This window comes from Armigeres subalbatus, chromosome 1 (genome assembly GCF_024139115.2).
Source record: "Armigeres subalbatus isolate Guangzhou_Male chromosome 1, GZ_Asu_2, whole genome shotgun sequence".
NCBI lineage: Eukaryota > Metazoa > Arthropoda > Insecta > Diptera > Culicidae > Armigeres > Armigeres subalbatus.
The window spans coordinates 182,496,262-182,504,264 of NC_085139.1; positions in this window are offsets into that span (position 1 = coordinate 182,496,262).

The following is an 8,003-nucleotide window of genomic DNA, read 5'->3' on the forward strand; positions in this document are numbered from 1 at the left end:
TATTTAGCTTCGCTAGACCAATTAATTGGAACCCCATTCATAGTTACAATATGTCTGCTAGAAGGTTTCAAATAAGAAGCTCTCGGCTTATGTGGGAAAATTATAAGCTGAGTTTTGGAAGCATTCGGGGAAATTTTCCATTTTTGCAAGTAAGTGGAGAAAATATCCAAACTTTTTTGCAATCTACTACAAATGACACGAAGGCTTCGCCCTTTGGCTGAAAGGCCCGTGTCATCTGCAAACAAAGATTTTTGACACCCTGGTGGTAAATCAGGTAAGGCAGAAGTAAAAATGTTATACAAAATGGGCCCCAGTATGCTGCCTTGGGGGACACCAGCCCTTGCAGGTAATCTATCAGATTTAGAATTCTGATAGTTTACCTGCAGTGAGCGATCTGATAAATATTTTGGATCAGTTTAATAATGTACAGAGGAAAATTAAAATTCATCAATTTTACAATCAAACCTTCATGCCACACACTGTCAAACGCTTTCTCTATATCAAGAAGAGCAACTCCAGTCGAATATCCTTCAGATTTGTTGAGCCGGCTAAAGCATTTGATGAGTTTGATTGCCTTACGTAAGCGGTCGCGTGTACTCAGACGACTAATGACGGTGGAAGACCGACACTTGATTACAATTAATTGCATATTATTCGGCAACTCGGCCGTACGAAAACCATTTTTTTGTTAAATATCTTGGCTTTAAGTGGTCTTGTTGTGTAGGGGTTATCACGCCTATCTAGAGAGTAGGAGGTTGAGGGTTCGAGTCCCTCCAAGACACGTGGATTCTTTTTCGCAAATTTCATATCAATTTGTCCATTTCGAAACATATGCTGTGCCTATGCACAGCCAAGATATGTAACAAACAAAAAGTGTTCCGATTTAGTCACATTCCCTATTTTATCACCCCAAAATACACCAGAGGGGTGATAAAATTGGGATATTACTGTACATCATTAAACTGGCATCTTTTGGTCATGTCACTAATATGCTAGTTATTTGGCCGAAAAGACTACATTCAAATAATTCAAAGAAAAATCACATGGTAATAAATATGCATTAAACATTTAGGATGGGTGCAAAATTGTGAAAGTGTAAATAGTGTAAAATCAGAATCCAGTGTATTTTTGGTTAAATATTAACTCCCAATGTTTGTTGGGGTGTTTTAATGTATGAATATTACTAATCTATATGTTAAATTTGTTTGTGCATTAAACAATATGAATAAACAGTCTTCAATTATTGATTAACACATTTATTGTTGTAATCAACATCAAGAATGTATCAAGATAAAACTCAACATTTCTAAAAATCTTCAAAATCTGTATTTCTAAAAATCTGTCATCATTGATCAAAGATATCTTTGAACAAATAAAGTTAAAATTGAGATGAATATGTAAATGTGGAAGCACTGCCCCTGATGATGGTATTTTGAATTGGAAGAAAAATCGAATGGAACCAAGCATTGCAAACCATTCTTTCATTGATCTTCTCTACCTACTTAGTAAATAAAGTACAATGCGCAATGTTTGTCATGAAAATATATATTTTTATGACATTTGTTGCAATAACACCATCGCAACGTGCACAAAACCAAAAGAGCGCTCTTTGATAAAAGATAAAAATATATAAAAATATAGAAATAGAGTAAAAGTTCCGATAGTCGTGGATGTTCCTATAGATGCAGTAGTACATATTTTAAAGAATTGACAAATGAAACGCAGCAACAGATCGTACCGGTCAATCAGTTAACCTGTCATAATACGTCTGAGACAAAAATAACATTGGAGTTCCTTTTAAATGGGTAATTTATCTCTAGATTAGCTTATCTTCTCGCTTGCGCCAATAGTTGCGAATTCCGTATAAAACCTATGGGAACATGAATAACAAAACACCGCTATTGGATTACTGCACCAATAATTGGAGGAATGATTTCAGGTTTCAATAATGGATTTTGATGCAGTTATGACACGCTCCGCATAAAATACAGCAAATGAGCTTTCGGATGCACTCTCAAGGTAAGGAAAATGAAGTACATATTAAGTGAAATCGAGCAATCAGTGCACTATTGGGTCTTTTACCCTACTATTGTGTCAAAACTCCAGCTTTAGAGGAGTGTGCCGAGGCGCAGTAGCCTTCCAATAAAGTAGCAATGAGAAACTCACTCGGGCCCTCCTTAGCCGTGCGGTAAGACGCGTGGCTACAAAGCAAGACCATGCTGAGGGTGGCTGGGTTTGATTCCCGATGCCGGTCTAGGCAATTTTCGGATTGGAAATTGACTCGACTTCCCTGGCCATAAAAGTATCATCGTGCTAGCCTCATGATATACGAATGCAAAAATGATAACCTGGCTTAGAAACCTCGCAGTTAATAACTGTGGAAGTGCTTAGTGAACACTAAGCTGCGAGGCGGCTCTGTCCCAGTGTGGGGATGTAATGCCAGTAAGAAGAAGAAGAAGAGAAACCCACTTGTCTGCAGTTTGTGGATAACTTTGTTAAGGGATTAAACAGTTTTGGAAGGAAACACTCCCATGGAGTCACTTGAAGGATTGAACAAAAATTAAAGTTTCCCAAAAAATTAACAGGACATCGTTCAGAATCAGTGCTAGCATCCTCTTTGCGTAACTTTACTATTAGAAACTTTGAGTCGGTTAACCTGTTAGTGTTCGACTTCATTCCAAATGACAGTTTTCACATGGAAGATATGGATTCAATCAAGCCAATGGAAAGAAATGTAATACATCACTGGACCAATGGACCATATCAACTGCAAGGCATCTCAAACATGTCTGAAGGCTCTTTCAGTTGAGAGTCTGAATGTGCATGATAAATTTCCAAGCCACACGACCTTCCTTACCAACACATATACAGCTACTACACCTAACGAGCGAGACAGAACATCAGGTTGGAAGCATATGCTGTCCTTTTTTCATTGGAGGCGTGGCTTGTGTAATGCCGAATATGTATCTGTTCTTTCGTAAGTACATACCGCTTGTTACTATTAACAATTTTGTATTAATTTTAGCTTATCCGGACACAGCTGACTTCACAGTAGAAACATTACAGAAAATCTATGTAAATGTGTACATAGGCAAACCATTTCCAATGATATTGTTGGTGGTCACCCGTGGAAATGAAAAATGTTACATTTTTATCTACTCACCATTTTGCGGCCTACACAGCTTGCAGCAAGGTTTGTCATCAATTTGGAATTTATTGAAAAGTTTTCTTTGAAAAACAATTCAAATATTCTGCGTTCCACAGCGCATTTTGATTACCCAACAAAAGCTAATTTCACCCTGCGTGTAGGTAAAAACAATTACCAATTCATTCGTAATGAAACATTATATCCTGTGTGAGATTGCTGTTAAAAAGCAACAGTTTTCCAATTATATTTTTTTTTAATTTAAAGGGGATATTGGATGATCGTAGAAGGTAATGACTGATAATAAAAATCGTTTTCCTATAAATGGGATCTTGGATTTAAATCAACAAAACATATTGAATTTAATTGAAGTGATTGACATCATCCTTATTATATTATATTTTCTCTATCTTCATTAAAATAGAAATAGATCCCCTATAATCGAATGTCATTACTGGCAGCTGTTCAGGGTTGAGTATAATTTACTATCTAAAAGATAGATTTTAACTTATTGTAATCACAAGAAATGCAACCAAAACATGATTTACTAATTTGTCCAAACTATTGAACTTTTTTGTAAAGAATTCTTGGCTTCGCACTCACGTAATAGTGGACGCAGTGAGCATACTTACTTTGAAGCGATATGGCATCTAAACGTAAAAAATCACATTTTTATCGACAAAATATTGCTTGTCATGATAACAATAGTCTTTATATGATATTTAGACAACGAGCTGTTTCCAATAAAATTAAGATATTTCAACATTCACATTATGTTTGTATCACGTGATACAGCTCGTAGTATAATTAACGATTCAGACTGCGAGCTGTATCATATGATGCAGAAGAATTCTAAGTCAGAGTGCATCGAGTGCATGCATTTGATTTGCCTCGGACTAATTTATAATATGACGTTCATACCAAGAAACCCTTTGTCAAGTGATAAACTTCTGTCTAGCCTTCATACTTATTACACATAGATAGTAAATACCTTTTTGTAAATTGCTTTTATATTTAGGACTGTTCACTTGCAGTCTCTTGAAATTGTCGCGATTTATTTCTTCATCGTTCTTGTTGCGTTGAGAAGTAAATCAGGAACTACATTCTTTATTATGCATTCTACTTATTAAATTTAAATATGAGTATTTCTTGCCTCCACCTACAAATGAATAGCAATTTTTTTGCAAACAACTTTTTAGAACAAACTTGCATACAACACTTGTATAACTGGTTGCTTGAAATGTTCCAAGCAAGTTAGACTGCCTGAAAAATACACCCAAAATAGATATATGAGTAGTTCTGTTTGATTCGCAACAAGATCTTATAATAATGATTATATTTTAATAGGTTATAAAATCTTACACACGCCAGAGTGAAAAAATTATTACGCCATAATTATTTCATCATAATGCAGTTTACAGTTGCTTTAGAATTTGCCGTAAACGGAGAACAAAAGGAATTGGCAACAATGGGGAAGAAATGATCACTCATGCAGTGGTTCGGCGAGAGAACAGCAGCAGTGCCGACCAATAATGCCATGAGGAGAACAAAATAATTCATTTCATTTGCTTAGTCTACATCTAGGCTAGATGTACCAGTCGTGGCTACAGCACTAGATGTCGTACTAGTGCTCTATATGCCAAATGGCTAATCAAATCACCGCAAACCAAGTTCATATCGATAAAGCATATTCATATGATACGATGACACCTTTGATCTCCTCCAAATCAAGCAAAGCATAATTGTAAAAATTGATTCTGCTTAATTTTTGATGTCCTTTGCACCAGTTGTCGTACTAGTGGTCATAATTTGGCCAATCCCATAAGAAAACTATGAGATTTGCCAAAAAAGGAACCAAAATTAAGAACAGTGCCACAACTGGTGCATGCATTCCTAATATAGATTAATCAATTTTGAGGATAGTAACAAATTTTATTGTGGTTTTCACAGCTGTTCTAAGGAGCAGAAAGTTAAACCTTTCGCTTGATATATAATGCCTTTCACATATTTTTTTAAATAGTTGTTCTTATGTATGGCGACGATTGGTACACTCACCCTAAACACTGAATCAACAATTTGACGCCACAATACACGGTTCGAGGCCGCATCTCTCCATCCTCGAATGCGCCTCACGCTCGCCAAGTCGTTTTGCACCTGATCTGCCCTGCAACGGAAGCAAACACCATCTTTGCAGGTTTGCTGTCCGGCATTCTTGGAACATATCCTGCCCATCGTATCCTTCCGGCTTTCGCTACATTCTGAATACTGGGTTCGCCGTAGAGCTGGGCGAGCTCGTTGTTCATTCTTCACCGCCGCACACCGTCTTCTTGCACACCGCCAAAGATGATCCTAAGCACCCGTCTCTCGAATACTCCGAGTGCTTGCAAGTTCTCCTCGAGCATTGTCCATGTTTCATGTCCTAGAGGTCTTATCGATCCTACTACCGTCTTGTAGATGACACATTTGGTGCGGTGGCGAATCTTTTTTGATCGCAGTTTCTTCTGGAGCCCGTAGTAGGCCCGACTTCCACAGATGATGCGCCTTCGTATTTCACGACAAACATTGTTATCAGCCGTTAGCAAGGATCCAAGGTAAACCTCGACCACCTTGAAGGTATCCCCGTCTATCCTAACACTGCTTTCCAGGCGGGCCCGGGCGCGCTCGGTTCCACTCACAAGTATGTACTTTGTCTTTGACGCAATCACCACCAGTCCAACTTTTATTGCTTCGCATTTCAGGTGGGTGTACAGCTCTGCCACCTTTGCAAATGTTCGGCCGATAATGTCCATATCATCCGCGAAACAAATAAATTGGCTGGATCTGTTGAAAATCGTACCCCGGCTGTTACACCCGGCTCTCCGTATGACACCTTCTAGCGCAATGTTGAACAACAGGCACGAAAGTCCATCACCTTGTCTTAGTCTCCGGCGTGATTCGAACGAACTGGAGTGTTCGCCTGAAATCTTCACACAGTTTTGCACACCATTGTTACCGGCTGGTAACATTTGTGCATTAATACATGATAAGTACGGAAAATTAGAGATCATTATTATAAAGATAGGAACATCTAAATAAACGGTCAATTCAGATGGCTACCCGAGCGCAGTCGACAAAGTCGCGCGAATGAACTGAGCCTCTGTCTGGGTGATTGGTGGGTGATGGATCGCCACTGAACTGAATAGAGGAAATGGATAAACGAGCGTTGGAGAGTGACCGTCGGGTAGTTTGGAACGAAAGAAAACGTACGAATTGGCTACGAGGAGTCAGTAGATGGTGATAATTGCCAGAAGTGAGTCGAAGACGAGTTTGATGAAAAGGAAGTTTGATCGTGAGATTTGTTGGTTGTTGCTGCATGGTCATCTGCAGGCCAATCGTTTTCCCTCGGATGATCGGTCCCGAGAACATCAGTGGAGTGGATTAAAATTTCGGTTTCTAAGGAACTCCGGAGAGCTCAACCCACAAAAATTACTTCAGATATAAACCACGTGCCGCCTAGCCGGCGTACGAGATGGCCGGGCCAACCCTAGCAATCGGCTAGCTCCGGGATTACCGTTCCGCGTGTCCAGCAATCTGGTGTCATCGACCGATTCGGAATAACCCTGGTTCTGGCGCCAATCTCGCCATCCAACCGAGCAACCAAGCCACGAGAGACGCCATCGAAGCCACCTCACACTGTCGTTCCATTACCGAGTTGTAAACCGCCACGTATCACCGCCAAGCAGTCTTCCGCTATCTCCTCACCGCCAAATTGCGTCCCAACACCTAGCCGTCTTTCGCTATCGCCTCACCGCCAGTTGCGTCCTGCCATCGTATCACCACCAAGGCATCGTCCGCTTCCGCCTCACCGCCAAGCGACGTCCCGCTACCGCATCCCGCCAGTAGCCGCCTTCCGCTATCGCCTTACCACCAAGTTGCGTCCCGCAACCGCATAACCAGTAACCATCGAGTGCTATTTTGGAAAGCCGAATAAAGCGATTGAGTTGACCGTAAGTACCAGTTCTCAGATAGGTTTCCGTACTCCGAAAACTTCCCCAGCGTCTCAACACCCTGAGACCCGGAGCCAAAAGAGGTCTTGCGTACCCTCCCCGGGGGCTGCCGTTGGCTCTAGACCAGCAGCCTGGGGTTTGATACCATCCACTGTTGCTTTGATCAGTCTGGTAAGCTTATCAGGGAAGCTGTTCTCGTAAATAAATTTTCCATAGCTCTACGCGGTCTATACTGTCGTATGCCGCCTTGAAATCAACGAACAGATGGTGTGTTGGGACCTGGAATTCACGGCATTTTTGAAGGATTTGCCGTACAGTAAAGATCTGGTCCGTTGTCGAGCGGCCGTCAACGAAGCCGGCTTGATAACTTCCCACGAACGCATTCATTAATGGTGGTAGATGTCGGAAGATGATCTGGGATATCACTTTGTAGGCAACATTAAGGATGGTGATCGCTCGAAAGTTCTCACACTCCAGTTTGTCGCCTTTCTTGTAGATGGGGCATATAACCCCTTCCTTCCACTCCTCCGGTAGCTGTTCAGTTTCTCAGATTCTGACTATCAATTTGTGCAGGCAAGTGGCTAGCTTTTTCGGGTCCATCTTGATGAGCTCAGCGCCGATACCATCCTCACCAGTTGCTTTATTGGTCTTTAGCTGTTGGATGGCATCCTTAACTTCCTCCAAGGTGGGGGCTGGTTGGCATTCATCGTTCGCTGAGCTGACGTAGTCATCTCCTCCGCTGCCTTGACTTTCACTGCCTGTACTCTCAGCGCCATTCAAATGTTCCTCGTAGTGCTGCTTCCACCTTTCGATCACCACACGTTCGTCCACCAAGATGCTCCCATCCTGATCCCTGCACATTTCGGCTCGCG